This window comes from Cornus florida, unplaced genomic scaffold, assembly GCF_030987335.1.
Source record: "Cornus florida cultivar Cherokee Brave unplaced genomic scaffold, ASM3098733v1 CherokeeBrave_3.0.0_Hap2_Chr10, whole genome shotgun sequence".
NCBI classification, from domain to species: Eukaryota; Viridiplantae; Streptophyta; class Magnoliopsida; order Cornales; family Cornaceae; genus Cornus; species Cornus florida.
The window spans coordinates 11,003,336-11,023,461 of NW_026775580.1; positions in this window are offsets into that span (position 1 = coordinate 11,003,336).

Sequence of the window (20,126 nt, forward strand, 5' to 3'; positions counted from 1 at the left end):
TCAAATATGATGTAGAAAATCGAGAGAGAGGACTAGGGGTATGACTTCACTACTAACGTCGCACCACCAGTTAATTGCATCAATTTATTGGAGATATATGATATAACATGCACAGGGAATTAATCATGGTTACAAGCGCATATTAATTCAGCTAGAAAATAATATAATTTAAAGCTAAGCATAGACTATGTTTGATTGGTATAAACCATCTACCTAACTACTTTACTCTAGGGTATAACATGGTCTATCTTTTCTAGGCATAATCCATCAAATCTCTAACATTATATTCAGAGAAATACCATTGTGTAAGCATCTCATTCACAACTACAAGAAGTGAAGGAGTTGTGTTCAATTACAAGATTAAAATATCTAAGACAAGATAGAAAAATATTTGTAATTGAATTAAAACTCTAAAACCGATTCTTATTGAAAAGTCAAATAAAAATCCTATAGATTACACAATCATGCATGATAAAAGTTGTTCTCCAATACTTAAATACAATCAAACCAGTATGTTAAGCTAGGGCTACATCACAACCCTAGCAAAGCGTTTAGCCAAGCATGACTGGAGTGGAATTCTTCATGGTTGAGGAAGACATCTTCACCGCCATGGATTGATCTCTTCTTTCCTCTGAATGCTCCTCTCTAATCTCAGCCTCAAGATCCTCTGTATGATCCTTCAATATTGTAGAGGACCCCCTTTAAATAATAAAAGATTAGCCCTAAAGTTCCCTTTTTTATATAAGAGACATGCATAGAAATTCTGTCAAATAAGGACTCCAAAATTCATATAGACTTTTAAGCCAATTTTGACAAGGTAAACAGCTGTTTTAGGGAATCCTCGTGAAATACAAAATTATAGCTCTTCAAATTTCCTTTCAACTTTCATTAAAATTTAGCTGTTTTGACACTTGAGGAGAGAGATACAGCTAGATTACGAAAATGGGTTCAAGTTACCAACTTTGGCGAAAGTTTCCTTTTTGGAGAAGGAGTTTTCCTTTTCTTCTTCTTCCCATTCTTATCAACTTGTGGCTTCTTTTGGAATATTTTCTAAGTATAATTAGACTTGGATCTTCAACATTGCTCGGTCCCATGAAATGTCATCTTTTAAAGCTCAAAATCACTGGTCTTGACTGATTTTACAATTAAAGCCCTGAAATAAATAAAAACAATAAAACAATGTAAAATCACAAATAAACTATTATTAAGAGAATAAAACATGCAAGTAAAGGGGCTAAAATGTATAACATTCAGCGCCTAATGCTTGGAATTTAAAGAGTGAAATCAACCAATATGGATACTCGGATATTACCCGGATTAAAATTGCACTCTTGGGATCACTTTAGGGCTACTAACCCATGGGTACCTTCCCCTAGTGCGCATTATAGTATAGGGAGCTCTCTATCTCCCGTACTAGAACAAGTCCTAGCCATGTCAAATCTTGATTGATATCCGAAATTCCAAAATCAACAAGTTGTGCAAATCAAGATAGTATCAAGATACAAGTAATGCATTAAACCACATTCCATGCACAACCAAGATTTTGGAACACACAAGTTATGCCCTAAGTTCTCAACTATGATGGCATGTGAAATGTCAAGAAGTCATAGTGTGTATCTATATAGACTACAAATTAGGAATTAAAACACAAGGAATCCATTGATGTAAATGTACCATAAGTATAAGATTAATGATTTAATTATTTACTAAACAACACATGAGTAATTAAACCATTCTAAGACAACTGCGCAAGTTCATTAAATACATTAATGAAACCAAGATACAAGGGGTCATGATGCTTGATAAAAAGATAAAAGTCTATGAAACACAAGTCCAATTCATAAGTTTGACAAGAGTTCAATATCAAGGCATGATTTACTCGATGGAAGCGTAAAAGAGAATTTAATCTACTTAAGGGATTAAATTATCAAGATTACAAGGCAAGTCCAATTATTTTACGAATAAGGCATGTCTAGGATCATGTCAAGGACAAGTTCAATATCATGCTACAAGTTCATTCCATACAGATACAACCATATGAATTAAGTTCCATACAAAGAAAACAATTAAATATAAGTTTCAAAACTCATCCGATTATTCTCAATTTGATACACGTGAAGGAACTTGTTAAGGAAATTATGAATACCAAGTTAGAAGCTTAATCAAGTTCAATGAACCATTGAATGGATTTTAATTAATTCCTTTAATTAAAATCTCTAGATTTTGAAACTCATTCAAATGATCTCAAATTAAAGTATGTTATATAATATGTCAAGACTTGATTTAATAGCATGATACAAGCGAATTCCATGCAAGTTACGACCACGAGTATTAAACTTTAATACTAGAAAAATAATAAATGAAAGGCTTCAAAACCTAATCAAATATTCTCGATTAAATATATGAGAAAATATATGGCATTTACATCAATAATATCAAGTCGAAATTTCAATGAAATGAATAGTGCACTTGGAATAAATTAATTAATCAATTTAATTAATTATTACTAGATTTCAAAAACATCTCCGATTTCTCTCAAATTCACATATGTTGAAGAGTATGCTAGGGCCTAATATAATATGGCATCACATATTAATTTCAAGCTAGATAGGGCCACATGAATTAAATATTTATTCAAGAAAAATATTAAATAAAATCTTCAATACTTGTCCAAATGCTCTCAATTTAATATATGTCAACGAACATATCAAGGTGTAATATAATGTCATGCCACATGTTTAAACCAAGCTATAACCCACCGGGAAAATCAAATTTCATACAAGAAAAATAAATAATAAAATCTCTAGATTTGATATCAAGACATGTGAATAAGTTGTATAAACATCAATAGCATGCAATATATCAAGGATAATAAACTATAACACCCCCAACCTCCATTTGAGATGAAATATGAAATTCCCACCGAAAGAAAAGTGCTCCGAATCTGACGATACTCCTAGGTTATGTCGGGGACAACGAGAGGAACATTAAACAGCAAGGAGGTACCATGAAAATTCAAACTTGGCTTTATACCCGAACTCAAAAAATGGCCAAAAATGGGTTCTAATAAGGGGGAGGGGTGCGCGTCGTCAAGGCGAACATAAAACAATAAGGCACTACGACTTTTTACACGAGGTAAGTGGTTCAAAAGAAGAGAGAGAAGGTGGCAGCCATGGCTTCCATGGATTCCGGCCAATAGAGGGGAGAGAGACAGAGAGAAATCTGACTTTTTCTTTTAAGTCACCCTATTTATAAAAAAACCCTAAAAGTGTCCCGAAAGGGCCCTGTCGGGTCTGGAAAAGTGAAATTTGAGCATACGTGCTCAAATGGTGAAACTCCATGAACAAAAAAGAACCAAAATGAGAAAATATGAATAACGGAAGAAACGGCGTCAAAAGCTGAGTCCTGAGCAGAGAGATATGCCCTAAACAAGTTCAGCGGCAACTAGGGTCAGAAATCCCTAAAACTGGGGAAAACGACCGGGCGAAAATTCTAAGAGTACATGACTTGATGAAATGTGAAAATGAATCCCGTACGAGGATCCAAGCTCAAAATGAGGTATTTTGCAATAACTTTCGTTAATTGCACAATAGCCCCTATAAAAAGGGTTAACTACACTAATGACCCAGAATGAAAATATCTTCCAAAACTATTTTCTTAAAAACCCCTGAAATAAAATATCTTCAAAAAATATTTATGAAAAACACTCCAAGAAAAGAAAAAGATTCTGGAGAACTGTGCATCTATGCCTCTATGGACACCGAGAGCAACTAGAGTACTTTTATACAAAAATAAAGATACGTATTTCGTGGAAACCACTTAGAATGAAGGTACATGAAGTCAAAAACCAACTCCAAGCATGAAAAGTGAGGTTGTGCCAAAAGTAACAAACGGGGAAAAGACAAAATAGGGAAAAGGACGAAAAGTGAATAGTGTCCAAAACGTGAAAATGTGGAAATGACTCGGTCCTTAAAGGAAGTTGTCAATCCAAACGAAAGAGTCTTAGAAACCAATTCCAAGCACTCGAGATGACACTAAGTGATAAAAAACAGAACTCGGAAAAGAAAACTAAACGGAAAAAATTTATCAGTAAAATTTGAGGAAAAGGAAAGGGAGGAAAATGACTGGGTCATTACATTGATGGAAACCCTAGATGAGCGGAAGAACTCCTAAAATGGTGTGTATCTCTCTAATCTCTAGACTCCTCCAACCTCTCTTGTCCATATGATTCTCCAAGATTTTATATGTGTAAAATGACTCAAAATCCTTATATAGGTAGCTCAAGTGTCACACCCAATAGTCAGACCTCGTGTATTAGGACCTCTAAATGATTGGACCATGAGCACCCTTTTAATTAGCTGGAACTCTATTTTTTTTTTTTTTTTCCCGCACTTGAAGGGATTCAATAGATCGAGCGAAGTTTGGTGAGATCGATCGAACCTTGGCGGCGCCTTTTTGGAATAAGACAAATCTGAGATATTTTCGGGATATTTTGGGAAAAAGATAAAAGTGGTAGGTGGGGATAAGATCTAGGGTGTTCGATCAATCAGAGAAATGTTGGATCGATTGAAGATGGAATTTTGGTGAGGAAAATGACAAAAGTCTCAATCCATCTTGAAATGGTTGGAACGATCACTGTGAGATCGATCGAAGCTTGGTCTGATCGATTGAAGATGCTGTTTTCCACCACTTTGCTTCCACTTTGCTCCTTTCTTCTATTCAGCTTGAGATTACTTCTTTTGTGCTCTAATTTGGCTTAATTGACTTATTTTGGGGATAAGTGCCTGAAAAGGGCAATAACATGAAATTAGTCTAAAATGGGAAAATAAGATAGATAAAGGTTCTAGAATACTCGAGCTTAAGGGGTTTAAATGTGCACTTTTCAGCACTCATCAGGACTCATTGACGTCTTGAGATATGTCCTTCTTGTGGATGTCTTATGATGGTTAGTGTTGGAATTATCCGTTACATTTGTTGTTTTGTGTTGTTTTGTTGTTCCGTTGTCGTTTTGGGAGATAATTCCTTTTCTTGCAATGAAAGATTGGACTCATCGGTGTTGTGGGATGCGCTTTCTATGAGATAGTCTTTTTGAGAGTCATTCCAATTTACTTTTAATTTTGTGGCATTACTATTTATGCATAGTCACTCTTATATGTTTATATGCCTTATTGTTTTGAGCCTGCATTAGAAACATATTTAGGATATGTGGCTACATGTTAGTTTATGTGATAATATAGATGATTTTCATATGCTATATTTGTTTAACATACTAGTATCATTAATGATGTATAGTGTGTCGTCGTTTACTTGTTTCCTATGTGATAAGTGGATTATTTAATTGCCTTGTGTAGGCTATGTGATGTGTTTGTAGGGTGTTATTTGGTTTATATGATGTTAGACCAAGAAAGGGGGGTTGAATTGGTCTTAGGTCAATTTATTCCTTTTCACTTAAGTGCTTATATGTTGAACATAGGAGATATGAACACTAAAGTTAATTAACGCACATAACACAAGGTATATAAGGAAACCCTCTCAATAGGGAAAAACCTTAGTTCTTGGCCTTAGCCAATAAAAGCATCCACTAGTTATATGTATCTTGTTACACACTCAGCTGTCTCACTCTCTGCACACACCCTTGTACCAGAATAGACACTAACTTTCATAACCAATACGCACATACACACTAGCTTCATCATCTCCACTTGCTATATGCAAGTAGTTACTCACTCAGCTGCCCCACTTTTCACATACCTTGTACTAGCTAGGACATTGAATTTCACCTCTTCTGCACATACATAAGCTCAATAATGTGGTCACCCCCTGTCCCCAGCAACCCTGCTTGGAGGACTCAATAAGCTCTCACAGCTCTCTCAACAATAGAATGAAGGTGTCAATACACCAAGTACAAAATACTTCAGCTGCTATAACAAGATTAGATTGAATACACAGCCCAAAGTACACCACAAGGTGAAACCCTAGCTTCACTTTTCTGCAACAAGAAGGATATAGTTGTCAAATCACAATGTAGCTTCATTGGTAGCTCAAACTAGGTTCCCACATCCTTGTCTTAGCCAAATACCCTTGCTTCAATGATGTTTTTAAATGGATAAGCAAGATAATTGGTGTGTCTGTGACTGAAACCTCAAAATTATGTAAAAAGTGTGAGTGTGAGAAGTGGCCACCACATTTAAAATTTAATAAAACCACTCAACACTATACTATGTAGTATGAGTGAAAAGGGATCATCCTAAGGGATTTGCAAGGTACTACAGAATTGAATTCGGGTTAGTAGGTTGAATGATCAAATAGAGGGTTGGTTGGTTGAATTAAGCTAATGATTCAATTAAAAACATGTAAATTAAGAAAAATCTAAAGACTAAGGTATAGAGAATGAGAGAGAAGTCTTGGGGTATAGAGTTCACCACTAAGCTTTACTTCACTAAACATTTAGCATTTTTCAATTTAGGGGGATCTAGTGCTGTAAAACAAGTGTGTGTGCCATTAATTGAAATACTAAGCATGGATGGCAAATTAAGCACAAATTGTCTAATCAATCTAGTGAGTGGCACAACCTATCAAAATAAGCCATTAACCATTCAATAAACCTATAATTAATACACACACAAAAATCTAAAGAAATGTACTAATTGCACTCATAAGCATGGATCATCAAACAATAAGAATGGATTGTCTATCTATCTAGGAATTTAAAGCTGATAAGTGCTCAAATGTGATGCATTTTAGCACATAAGCTTGAGTATTTTAGTCTAATCATCTATCTTACTTTCATGTTTTAGTACTTATTTGCGTTTTTGTCTATTTCAGGTCAATAAGGATCAAACAGGCTAAAAAGAGCCTTTTAGCTCAGTTTTGGAGCTAAGGAGAAGACCCGGAAGAAGTCAGAAAAATCTGCACTGTGAAGCTTCAATCGATCGAAGGAAGTCCCGATCGATCGAAAGAAGCTACAATCGATCCAAAAGAAGGTGGCACCAGCTCAATGGATAAGATTGCCAGGTGTCAAAAATATCTTGCCACGTCAGCTTCGATCGATCGAAGCAAGTGTAAGATCGATCAAAGTCCTGTTCGATCAATCAAAGTGACTGCTGGTAGTGTGCTGTCTAATTCCCAAGCACGCCCGGAGTCTAACAACTTTTGTAGCTGCGAGTTTTCACCAATCAAAAGCCTTATTTCTAACTTGTTGCCTACTTAAAGAGCATTATATTTAAATTAAATGAGCTAGTTTGTAAAAAGTTCCTCTAGTTGATATTTTACCAAATATAGAAATAGTTAGTTTCTCTTTCTAGAACTAGGTTTTGGAGCAAAGCAAAGAGGAAGAAGATGGTGCCAACCTTGAAGACAACCCTTGAGGGTTCTATGGCTACTACCATAAATGGCTAAATCCTTCACTTGGGGCTAGAGATAGCCCTTAGGCTTGCTTCCTAAACCTAATTTTTTGTAGATTTTTGGGGATTTTAGTTGTAATTGATGTTTTGACCTTGAATAAATATAGATCTTGTGTTTTTATATGATTTATATGAGTTAATGCTTTCAATTGATCATTTAATTCTATCCATACGTCTATGTATGCTAGAATGAATGTTCATGTGTTTAACACTATGTTTTTATGAGTTTGATGCATGTTTATGTGTGTTAAAATTATAGATCTAGTGATGGTCAAGGTATGGTGCTTAATTGATTACTCTTGTGGTTTGTTTGATAGATCATACTTATTTCTTGATGGATTGTGCTACTTCCTTAGCTTAATTAGTTTAATTTCTATGTCATTAGTTTAGTTATAGTGTAATTGCTTTAATTTCCCAGATAGGTAAACAATCCACTCTTGTTGTTTGATGATCCATGCTTATGAGTGCAAGTAATATTTTCACTAGATTTTTGTGTGCATTAATTGTGGTTTAATTGAATGGTTAATGGTTTTATTTGATATGTAATGCTACTCACTAGATTGATTAGACAATCTATGCTTATTTATCAACCATGCTTAGTTTTTAATTAATGACACACACACACACACACACACACACACATGTGATTTACAAAATGAATTTCCCCTTAAATTTCCAATTGCTAGTGTTTAGTGAAGTGAAGCTTAGTGGTGAACTCTAAGCCCTAAGACCTTTCTTTCATACTCTTTTCCCTAATTTCTATATTGTTGTTAATTTGTATTATTTTAATTGAATCATTAGTTAATTCAACCAACCAAATTTGATCATTCGACCTACTAATCCAACATTGATTCTGGAATACCTTGGAAATCCCTTGGGACGATCTCTACTTGCTCTTGCTACGTTAGTAGTTAATAGTGGTAGTGGCTTTTATAAATTCAAACTTGCCCATAATCAACAAATAATTTTGGCATATGTAAGCGACCTTGTCAAGTTTTGGCACTGTTGATGGGGATTAGCGACGTTGTATTCAGAATTAATTAGGAATTAGTGCTCCTTTGATATTTGTTTTACTTTATTTTAGTTTGTCTTCTTATTGTGTGTACTTTTGATTGGCTAGGTACTTAGAGCCAAGAGAAACAAGCAAAGGTATTTCAAAGCAAGGAAGAAAGCTAAGCTAAGCAAAAAACATAAATAAAAAAATTGTAAAGCATAGCAAAGCAAAAAGCTTAAAAATCTTTTGAAGTTGCTGAAAGACCCTTTGTGAGCTATTCTTACTCCTCTTGCTTAGTTAAATCGTCAGCTCGCATGGAGGCATTTTACTTTCATTGTTTATCATCGGTCCGCGTAGAGGCAATTCATTTTCTTGTATGTGTTGAAAGCATGGGAGCATGGGATCAATGTATGCGGAGGCTTGTTGTTGATTGATTTGTTATGGAGGAGAAGTATTTGCTATTTGCTATTTGTTGAGTTGTTGTTTGTGTTAATTTGCATTGTGCATGCATGGTCATAGATCTCTAAATCGCCCTCTTGTTCAATTGAATTTTAATCTTGAATCGATTGTTTGTAATCTAAGGGGAAGGGATAATTCAAGTGAATCCATTTCATCAATGGACGACCATATTGAGGACCGTGTGGAAGTCCTTGGTCATATAGATCAATAAGGCATTCTTCTCCCTAATGTGCAATAATATAATAATGTGTAAGTTCTATTAGGCATGCCTAGACCTTTTGTTCCACAACTTTAATACCCCTAATTTTAAAAAGATAGTCTCGGTATTTATTTATTTGTTTTTAATTGCATTTTAATTGTTTAATTGATTATTTTGCTAATTGCTTACGTGTTTAAATTGATTTAAGTGTTACTTGATTAATTGTCTATATGTCTATGTGGTATTTGTATTATTTGTTTAATTAAATTGTGTGATTTAATGATGTGAATTCATTGTAATTTTTATTTGGTAGATTAAATATTTGTGATGAGCGCTGAAAAGTGTGCTTTTAAACCCCTTAAGCTTGAGTGTTCTAGGACCTTTATCTATCTTATTTTCCCGTTTTAGACTAATTTGGTGTTATTTCCTTTTTTAGGTCAACAAAGTTAAAATGAGCTAAAAATGGCTTCTTAAGGCCTTTTTGGAGTCAAACTAAGTCTTAGTGAGAATTTGGAGCAAAAGGAGACTGATTTGGAGCAAAAAGAGGCTGATGCTGAAAAACTCTTAAGTCTGATCGATCACACCAGATCGATCAAATTCCTAATTGATCACACCAGATCGATTGAACCCTGATCGATCGAACTGTTAGTGAAAGTTATTAAAAAGCAGATCTGAAGCTCATTTCGAACCAACTCGGGCTGTGCTTAAAAGGGAAGATTCTAGAGACGAGTTTTCACATTTTTGGGCTCTCAAAGCCTTGTATATATGAGGGATTGAACCATTTTTGTAGGGAGATTCATATTTTTACATTGTAATTTCTATATATTCATTAGTTTCTCTCTCTAGAAAGTTAAAGATTAGGGTTAGAAGAAAAGAGGGAAGTGGAGGCACATCTCAAGAACACATCTCTAGATCCACATACTCTCTCTTTATCTAAAGCTTCAAGGAAGAAGAAGAAGATGATGAAGTCATGTTTGGAGCTTGCCCTTGAGGGTTTCATGACCATATCCACCTCCTCTATGATTGGCTAGATCTACACTTATGGCTTGGATGAGCCTTAAGTTTTGTGTAATCTAAACCCTTGTATTTCTATTTTTGGGGATTTATATATATATTGTTGTGATTAGTGCTTAGCCTTGTGATTGTTGATTTAATTCTTCCTATGATTCTCTATTTTAATTACATGTTGTCTTATGTGTGATTATTTGAGAATTGATCTCTACACTAGATTCTCTATGTTGGTTGCATGTCTTTGTGTGATTAATTAAGGATTTAGTGATGGCTAAGCATGGTTTTCATTGAATGGGTTTGTCAATTAATTTGATGGATTATACTTATGCTTAATGGGTTGTTCTACATTTTAATTCATATTTGTAGGTAGGTAGACAATCTATTCTTGATTTGATACTCCACACTTATTATTGCAAATTCTACGATTCTCTAGATTGATGTGTGCCCTCACTAGATTGATGTGTGCCCTTATTAAACCAGTATTTAACTAATTGATGGATTATGCCTTTGTCTTGGTGGGTTATTCTACACTTAGTTTACTTGTTGGTTAGGTAGACAACTCACTCTTGCATTAGATAGTTCATACTTTTACACGCAAATTGTGTTTATGTTTTTCGCCACATCTAGATTACAATAATGTACTCCCCATTAATGGAAAGCAAGTGGTTAATTACATGAGCTTAGTGGTGATTCCAACACCCTAATACCTCTCTTCATATCTCTTAAATCCCTCTCTCTCACTAGTTTACTTTAATTGCATTTTAATTTAATTGTTTTCTAGAGTAATCAACCAACCAACCCTTCTTTGTAATCTTTTGATACATTATATTCGAAGTTAAATTCCAACATGTATAATCCCTATGGACGATCCCTACTCGCTATACTTCATTAGTTGTAGTAGTGGTTTTATAAATGTAAATTTGACTTTCTAAGCTTCCGAAACAACAATTATATTTTGACCTTGCGAAGTGACCTTTCGCATTAAAAAGTCTGTTTTCTAAACACTTGGAAAGGGGCTCGTCAAATTTTGGTGCCGTTGTCGGGATTAACGGTTTGTTGGAATTAAACTAGACAATAGTGTTCATTTGATTGCTTCTATTTTTATTTTATTTTATTTTCCATTGTATATTCTTTTCTTACTCTTGATATTATTTGTTCAATTAGGTACTTGACTACAAGAAAGGTAAACTTTGGAACTTGAAGCAATCATTGGAGTTTAAAGCTAACATTAAAATTTGAAGTTGCTTAAGGACCTTTGTGAGTAATTCTTAGAACTCTTGTATTTTAATTGTGCACTTCTTTACATGCTTGTGATAGCCCTTGTTGAGGCTAATTTCATTGCTTTAATTTTTGTCCAAGCATCGGCCCGTGTGGAGGCCATTATTTCTTGCATTTGGATTTTAATTGTGAATGGAGGGATTCTTTGATCCAAGTTTGGGGAGAAATACTTCCCTTCACCTTATGTCCCTTCACCATATTTTGATCCTTATGAGGTTGAGTCCAATTCATTTCAACATGTATCATTTTATCATGAACTTGATCACTCTTTTAATCTTCCTTGTGACTATTACCCTCCCTCACCATTTTATGAAGAACCAAATCCACCACCTTCTGGGTACTCACCCGGATTTGAAGAAAAAGTGTTAGCTTTACTTGATGTGTATATTTCACAAACTCCACTTGTTAATTCTCATTCCCAAATGTTAGCCAAGTTAGAAGCTCAAGTTAAGCAAATTGCAAGTACTCTTTCTCGTCAAGAGGAGGAGGAAGAGGCAAATGAAAAAATAGCAAGAACTCCAATTTGCATAAATGAGGATGAGGAGAATGAGGAAGAAGTAGAAAGTGAGCAATTTGAGAAGTTGATGAGTCTACCAATGGTTAATCCAATAGAGCACAACATGACTTATGATGATTTTCCTTATTTTGATCATGATTTAATTCCGGCTATTACTACTTTAGAAAGTGAGGAGATATTGACCACTATAGAGGTAGGAGAGGACGAGGAGGAACTTGTTGAAGAGGACTTTCCTTCTATTATCTCCAAAGACCCTCTTGAGACATGCTCTTTTGAAATGTATAAACATTGTGGTTTTGACCTTGAAAGCTCCAAAAATTAAATGAACTCTCTAATGGACTCCTTAGCTAACTTGGAGGGTGAGGAGATGGTTATTTTTGAAGAAGATAAGATGGATGAATAGAAGGTGTTTCTTGATATTTCAAATGAGTCTTTGAAATAAATTGCCTCACCAATTATCAAAGTCAATGATCATTTGAATGTGTTTCAAGAACACAATAAAAAGGCAAGCCTAATCATCATTGATTTTATTTTCAAGACCGTGGATGAAAGGAACAATATCATCTATTTCATTTCTTTTCAAGTCATTCTTTTGGAGGATGTGTATATTGTTGTAGGTGAGACATCAAATGAAAAAAGTAAAAAGAGCATCAATAAGGATGTCTTATATCCGGTTTTTGGTTCTTTTGATTAGTGAGTTGACCCAACTGTCTTGCTAGAGGCGTTAAACACTAGTATTCATAAAGTTTTAAAACTTTATTCCTCCCTAATTTCTTTTTATTTTTTTATTCTTGTGTACATTCTTCCATCCATTTTTCAATCTTTATTCTTGCTACCATCATTGGGGCTAAACATAAGATTTTCTGCACTTTCATCTCAAAATTAGGCATTTAGTGCCTGTTCGATCGATTACATGAGAATTTTGATTGATCGAACACAATCTTTGCATATTCCCACCTCTTAGTTCCATCGTGCGAAAAATCTCTGCATATTTCACTTCTCTGTATATCGTGCAAACTTTACATCAGATCGATCTAAGAATCCCTTGATCGATCCAGTTCTCCCTTCGATCGATCTCAATTCTATACTTAGAAATTTTTTGAATCTCTGCATATTTTAGATCTTTGTGTATCGTTCGAAGTTGTCTGCAGGTTTTCACATCTTAGATCGATCAAGTTTCGATCGATGATCCTTAGATCGATCGCAGCTCTGCCCCTTTGACTTTTTGACTTTTTCCTCTTTTTATTTTTATTTTTCATTTGTCATTTTCTTTTATTTTATTTTATTACTTTTCTCTTTAAAAAAAAAAAAAATTCTTTGCATTCTTTATTTCCTTGCATTTTTACTTCTTGCATTTTTATTTACTTGCCTTTTTATTTTTCTTTGTGTACATATTTATTTTGTCTAAAAATTAAAATAATAATAATAATAATTAATTAATTAAATAAAAAAAAATAACAAAAAAAGAATTTTTCAAAGTAGTATTTCGTCTTGCTAGAGACATTAAACTTAGCACCCATATCACACATTATTTCTTTTATCTCTTGTATCATACATGTTCATATTCATTCTTATTTCTTTATTTTTCTTGCATTTTGTTTCATTGTACATTCTTTCATAAACAAAAAAATAATAAAAAATAATAAATTTTTTTTTTTTGCATTCTTTATTTCATTGCATTTTCATTTATTGCATCTTTATTTCTTTGCATTTTATTGTTTATGTGTACATACTTATTATGTCATAAAAAAAAATGAAAAAAAAAAAGAGTTTTAATTTTCATTTTCATTTTTTGTTCTTGCATCATTTCTTACTTTTTATTTTTCATTTCTTGCATTGTACATATATTTTCATTACATTTTACCTTCTTTATTTTTCTTTTTGTATTTTGTTCATGCATTTTATTCTTTGTTTTTCTTGCATTTTGTATATACTTGCTTTCATTAAATTAAAAATATAAAAAAAAAATTCACCATTGTGCCCTTATGTGTAGTCATGCTACTTTCATATTTTCTATTGGGCTTGATCTCATATCTCTCTTTCATCTTGTACTATATTGCCTTAGATTGCATGCCTTGGTTATTCTTATCCCATTTGATATTTGATGTGAGTTTGCTAGTGTGGTTATTCAAATAGGTTGTTGATTCTAAGTTTGGGGAAGACCATTTTCATATTGGATCATTGCCGGGCTTCATGCTTTCGCCACCATGGTATATTCTTTCCATCTTTTCCATTATTTTTATTGCACATTGAGGACAATGTGTGGTTTAAGTTTGGGGGTAAGGTGTTTTTGTTGCATTCTACTTAAAGTTGAGTTTTAAATGCATGATTGAGATTGGAGATCCATGTTAGCTATGATTTTGATCTTTTGAGGACTATATTGCTTAAAATTTAAAATTTGCTTGACTTGAGAGTTCAATACTTCTTGTATGCCTTGTGGATGCCATTTAGGAGTAAATTTTTTTGAAAGATTGATATTATTGTAATGACTCGGTCATTTTCTTCCTTTCATTTTTCCTCAAATTTTACGGATAAATTTTTTCTGCTGTCTTTTCTATTATGTATTTGGTTTTTCATCATTTAGTGTCATCTCGAGTGCTCAGAAATGGTTTCTAAGACTTTTTCCTTTGGATCGACAACTTCCTTTAAGGACCGAGTCATTTCCATATTTTTCATTTTTCGACATTTTTCACTTTTCGTCCTTTTCCCTATTTTGTCTTTTCCCTATTTGTCACTTTTTGGCACAACCTCACTTTTCATGATCGGAGTTGGTTTTTGACTTCATGTATCTTCATTCTAAGTAGTTTCCACGAAATACGTATCTTTACTTTTGCAGTAAAGTACTCTGGTTACTCCTGGTTTCCATAGGGACATGGATGCATAGTTTTTCAGAATCCTTTTCTTTTCTTGGGGTGTTTTTCGTAAATATCTTTTGAAGATATTTTATTTCAGGGGTTTTGAAGAAAATATTTTTGGAAGATATTTTCATTCTGGGTTATTAGTGCAGTTTTTACTTTTTGGAGGGGCCATTGTGCAATTAATGAAAGTTATTGCAAAAATGCCTCATTTTGTGCCTGGATCCTTGTATGGGATTCATTTTCACTTTTCATTGAGTCGTGTACTCTTAGAATTGTCTTCTGGTCGTTTTTTCCCAGTTTCAGGGTTTCTGGCCCCGGTTGCCGCCGAACTTGTTCGGGGCATATCTCTCTACTCGGGACTCAGTTTTTGACGCCATTTCTTCTGTTGTTCATATTTTCTCATTTTGGTTTTTTTTTTTTGTTCATAGAGTTTTGTTATTTGAGCACGTCTACTCAAATTTCACTTTTTCGGACCCGGTGGGGCCCTTTCGGAGCACTTTTAGGGTTTTCTTATAAATAAAGGGGTTGTAAAATTTAAAAGTGATCTTCCCCTCTCTTCATGCACGACCAGAAGTTGCCATGGTAGCCCAAGGGGGCTACCACCCTTCTTCTCTCAATTAAACCTTCTTCCTTTTGTTAAAAAGTCATAGTGCCTTCGTGTTTTATGCTTGTCTTGACTACGCGCATCTTTTCCCCTTATTAGAATCCGTTTTTGGCCATTTTTTGAGTTCGGGTTTGAGGTCAAGTTTGGATTTTGGTATGTCCTCTTTGGAGTTTAATGTTCACCGTGTTGTCCCCGACATAACGTAGGCGTATCGTCAGATTCGGAGCACTTTTCTTTCGGTGGGGATTTAAGATTTTAATCTCAAATGGAAATAGGGGGTGTCTTAAGTTTATATTAATATTGTATTGGTGATTTTATAAGCTTATACAACTTGTATGCATGTTTTGTATTAATCCTAGAAATAATTTAATTATTTTCTTTGTATAGGATTTAATTCTCAAGGATGTGTATAACTTAGAATTAAAATATAGCATGCTAGTAAATTTGGTCTTGGTATGGTTGTTGACATATATTAAATTTGGGTCATTTGAATAAGAATTGCAACATTTATTTAATATTTTCTTTTGTGAAAGATTAATTCCCATGATCGTACCTTGCATGAAATTAACTTGTAATATACTTTTAAATTAAGTCTTGGCATGTTCTTTAACATACTTTAATTTGAGAGCATTTGGATGAGTTTAAAAATCTAGAGATTTTAATTAAAAGAATTAATTAAAATCTACTTAGTGGTTCCATTAGTTTAATTAAGTTGTTAACTTGATTTTTTTTATAATGACCATGCTATGTTGTTTAACACATATTGATTAGGGATTATTTGGTGGAGATTTGAAACTTAGGGAAATTAATTAGTTTATTTAATAAATTTCCGTTTCTATTGCATTAATTGTAACGACCCTGAATTTTCCAACCTAGTGTGTCCTGTGATGAATCAAAAGATAACTCGATAACGGATCCGAAATACGGAAGCAAAAGAAGAAAGATAGCCTCAAGAGATGTACGTCATCTCTAAGGCACCAAGATGACTCCCCATGAAGCCATAAAACTCAATTAAGCCAAGCAAATGAAACAAGAATACCTAGCCCGAAAAGAAATGAAATAGTCATTTCACACTGAGATGTGTGCCACCGTGCAAGCCATTGGAAAAATAATGAAAAATGAACAAAGTTAGACTCAAGAATCGCTTGATTCTGAGTCCGGACGGAAACGATATGAAATTAAGACAAAGTGGCCTTATCCATTTAAGAGTTACCATGACCCTATTATACTAAAACTAGAATAACTCACACTATAGATGGAGTTTTGATGAGTGGTTAGGACCATTGTAAAGCTAACTGAAAGCTCTCAAACTTAGAATCAAGAATGACCTAATTTGGAATTGAAATGAGTGAGATATGACCTTCTGAAGTCGGTGTAAGGAAACTGTCCAAGAGAAATTGAAAAGGGAAAGTACTAGGGAGGATCGGTCGACCGACGGCAACGGTCAGCCGACCGAAATCCCATCGTCAGCCGACCAAACCCCAATGATCAGCCGGCCAAAATGCCATTTTTCCTAAAAAGGCTACTGGAATTGGTTCTCGAGGCTTGTCAACTGACTGATGGATCCTCATCAGCCGACTGACACATCTGCTGCAGCAGAAAAAGCTGCTGCAATGTGTGTATGAGGTACTTGGTCCGTCTCTAAGGCTATACATGCATTCTACATGATCCAAACACGTTTAAAAATATTCCCTAACCTCATGCAAGTATCCAAAACATGCTAAAACAAGAGGGAACTTAAAATGATACCCCAATGCATGATTTTTTCATAAAAATTCGTAAAATTGCCCAACAATAGGTCAAAAGTTGAAACTTAAGAGTTTTGTGAAAAGTGAACATGCACGCAAACGTAAAAAGACAATTAAGACACGTCCCAATGGTCCGCAGCCTCAAAATGTCCTAAATGCAAAATGTGACCCCTTATAGGCCAAAAATGCCTAAAAATGTGATAAATGAAATCAAAATGTGAAACCTAGAACAAAATGGTGGGCCACACCTCATACATGATTATAGAGACTCTATGAAAGAAAAAGAATGGAATTCCCACGCCCGATGCAACCATGGTGAAGCAAAGACTTCACATTTTCCAATATTTCCATAGTGAACCTTGAAAACAAAAGTGCATTGAATACAAGATACATGTCATTGGCCTCCGGCCTCATCTTATACATGTTAAATACATTGAAAAGAGTGTACTTATTTACACTTTACATATATGGAATTAAACATACAAGTTTTGATGTACAAGGTTACAAAATGACATTTCATGCTAACATTTCCATGAAATGATACTTCAAGTCTACAAAACTTCCATGGCTTAGTGTGCATCCCGAATCAAAGTCCCTGTACTTGAAAAATGTCCCCACTACGTGGGTGAGTAACATAAAGCTACTCATAGGAGATGAGCATGCTTTGACCTATCATTTTACAATTATATCACCTTAGGGTGAAACATGCTAAAGGGACTCATGCCACCTAACGTCTATATCAAAGTGAGACTCAGGAATCATCCTAAGCCACCTTAAATCATTTCTAGCATAAATCACATCATTCATGAAATTTAAACAACATATAAACATGTTATACAAGGTAACAAGATATGGGTTCTCAAAAGTATCAACTTGCAACTTAAGATACGAAAACAGCTAAAGTGGGTCATGCCACCTAACGTCTATTTTCTAACTGAATCTATAGGATCATTCCTAAGCTACATTTCAACATCAAAACATAAATTATGTTATTAATATGATTTAACCAACATTGGATATTCTAACACAACGCATCAAACATGATTTCTCAAAGTTAACATCTTGAAACTCAAATTGGGAAATCAATTAAAGGACAACAAGTTATGATATCATCTAGTTATCAACTTAAAATGAAATGCGAAATCAAACAAAGTGGATTATTGGACGTCACGTCGGATCAGACCGACACCATAGTTATTTTAGGGTTACTAGCCCATGGGTAACCTCCCTATGTGCGCACTAGACTGTAAAGGGACAATCCCCCGTACTAGAACCATGTTCTAGCCGTAGTCAAACAACGACATTCTCAAGTTTCCAAAATCAATAAGTTATATAAAAACGTATATATCAACATGTATATACAAGATAATCAACTATCTACCATGCACAACCGAATTTGGAAACACATACAATACATGCTCTAAGTCCACACTACTAAGGCATGACAAATGTCGAATTTTCAGTGTGTGATTCGTTACATGTTATGGCAATATCATTCAATATTGAAAACATAAACTCATGAATTTAATGTAAATCCAAAATCATGATTTAAACATACAACCAACGTCAAATACATGATTAAATCGTAAATACAAAAGAAACAAAAATTAATTAAATAAACTAATTAATTTCCCTAGGTTTCAATTCTCAACCAAATTATCCATAATTAATACTTGTTATACAATATAGAATGGTGATTACAAAAAAAATCAAGTTAACAACTTAATTAAACCAATTGAACCAGTAAGTAGATTTTAATTAATTCTTTTAATTAAAAATGCTAGATTTTTGAACTCATCCAAATGCTCTCAAATTAAAGTATGTTAAAGAGCATGCCAAGACTTAATTTAAAAACATATTACAAGTTAATTTCATGCAAGTTACAACCATGTGAATTAATCTTTCACAAAAGAAAAATATTAAATAAATCTTGCAATTCTTATTTAAATGACCCAAATTTAATATATGAGAACAAACATACCAAAAATTAATTTTCTAGCTTGCCACAATTTAATTCTAAGTTATACATCATCATGAGAATTAAATCTTAACCATAGAAATTAATTAAATTAAATTCCAAAACTTAAACCAAAGCATGCATACAAGTTGTATAAACGTCTAAAATCATCAATACAACATTAATATAAACCTAAGACACCCCCTACCCCAATTTGAGATGAAGATCTCAAATCCCCACCGAAAGAAAAGTGTTCCGAATTCGACGATACTTCGGGGTTTTGTCGGGGACAACACGATGAACAAGAATCCCAAGGAAGCCCCATCAAAATCACAACTTGACTTCAAACCCGAACTCAAAATTTGGCCAAAAACGGGTTCTAATAAGGGTGAAAGGTAGAGCACGTCGAGGCCTACGATAAACGTTAAGGCCGAAGAATTTTCACCAAGGAAAAGTGGTTCAAAGGAGGAAAAAGAAGGTGGTAGCCATGCTGCCATGGAATCCAGCCAAGAGAGGGGAAGAAGATGATGAAATCTGATTTTTTTTAACTTAAGACCCCCTATTTATAGGAAAACTCAAAAAGTACCCTGAAAGGGCCTCGCTGGGTCCGGAAAAGTGGGATTTGAGAAAACGCGCTCAAACGGTGAAACTACAAGAACAAAAAAGATTTAAAATGAAAAAATATGAACAACAAAAAAAACGGCGTAAAAAATCGAGTCCCGAATAGAGAGATATGTCTCGAACAAGTTCGGCGGCAACTTGGGCTAGAAACCCTGAAACTGGAGAAAAATGAGTTGAAGGAAATTCTAAGAGTACACGACTCGATGAAATATGAAAATGAATCCCATACGAGGATCCAGGCCCAAAACGAGGCATTTTTACAATAACTTTCATTAATTACACAATGGCCGCTCCAAAAAGTGAAAACTACACTACTGACCAGAATGAAAATATCTTCCAAAAATATTTTCTTAAAAACCTTTGAAATAAAATATCTTCAAAAGATATTTACGAAAAATACCCGAAGAAAAGAAAAAGTTTCCGAAAAACTATGCATTCATGCCCCTATGGACACCGGGAGCAACCAGAGCACTTTAC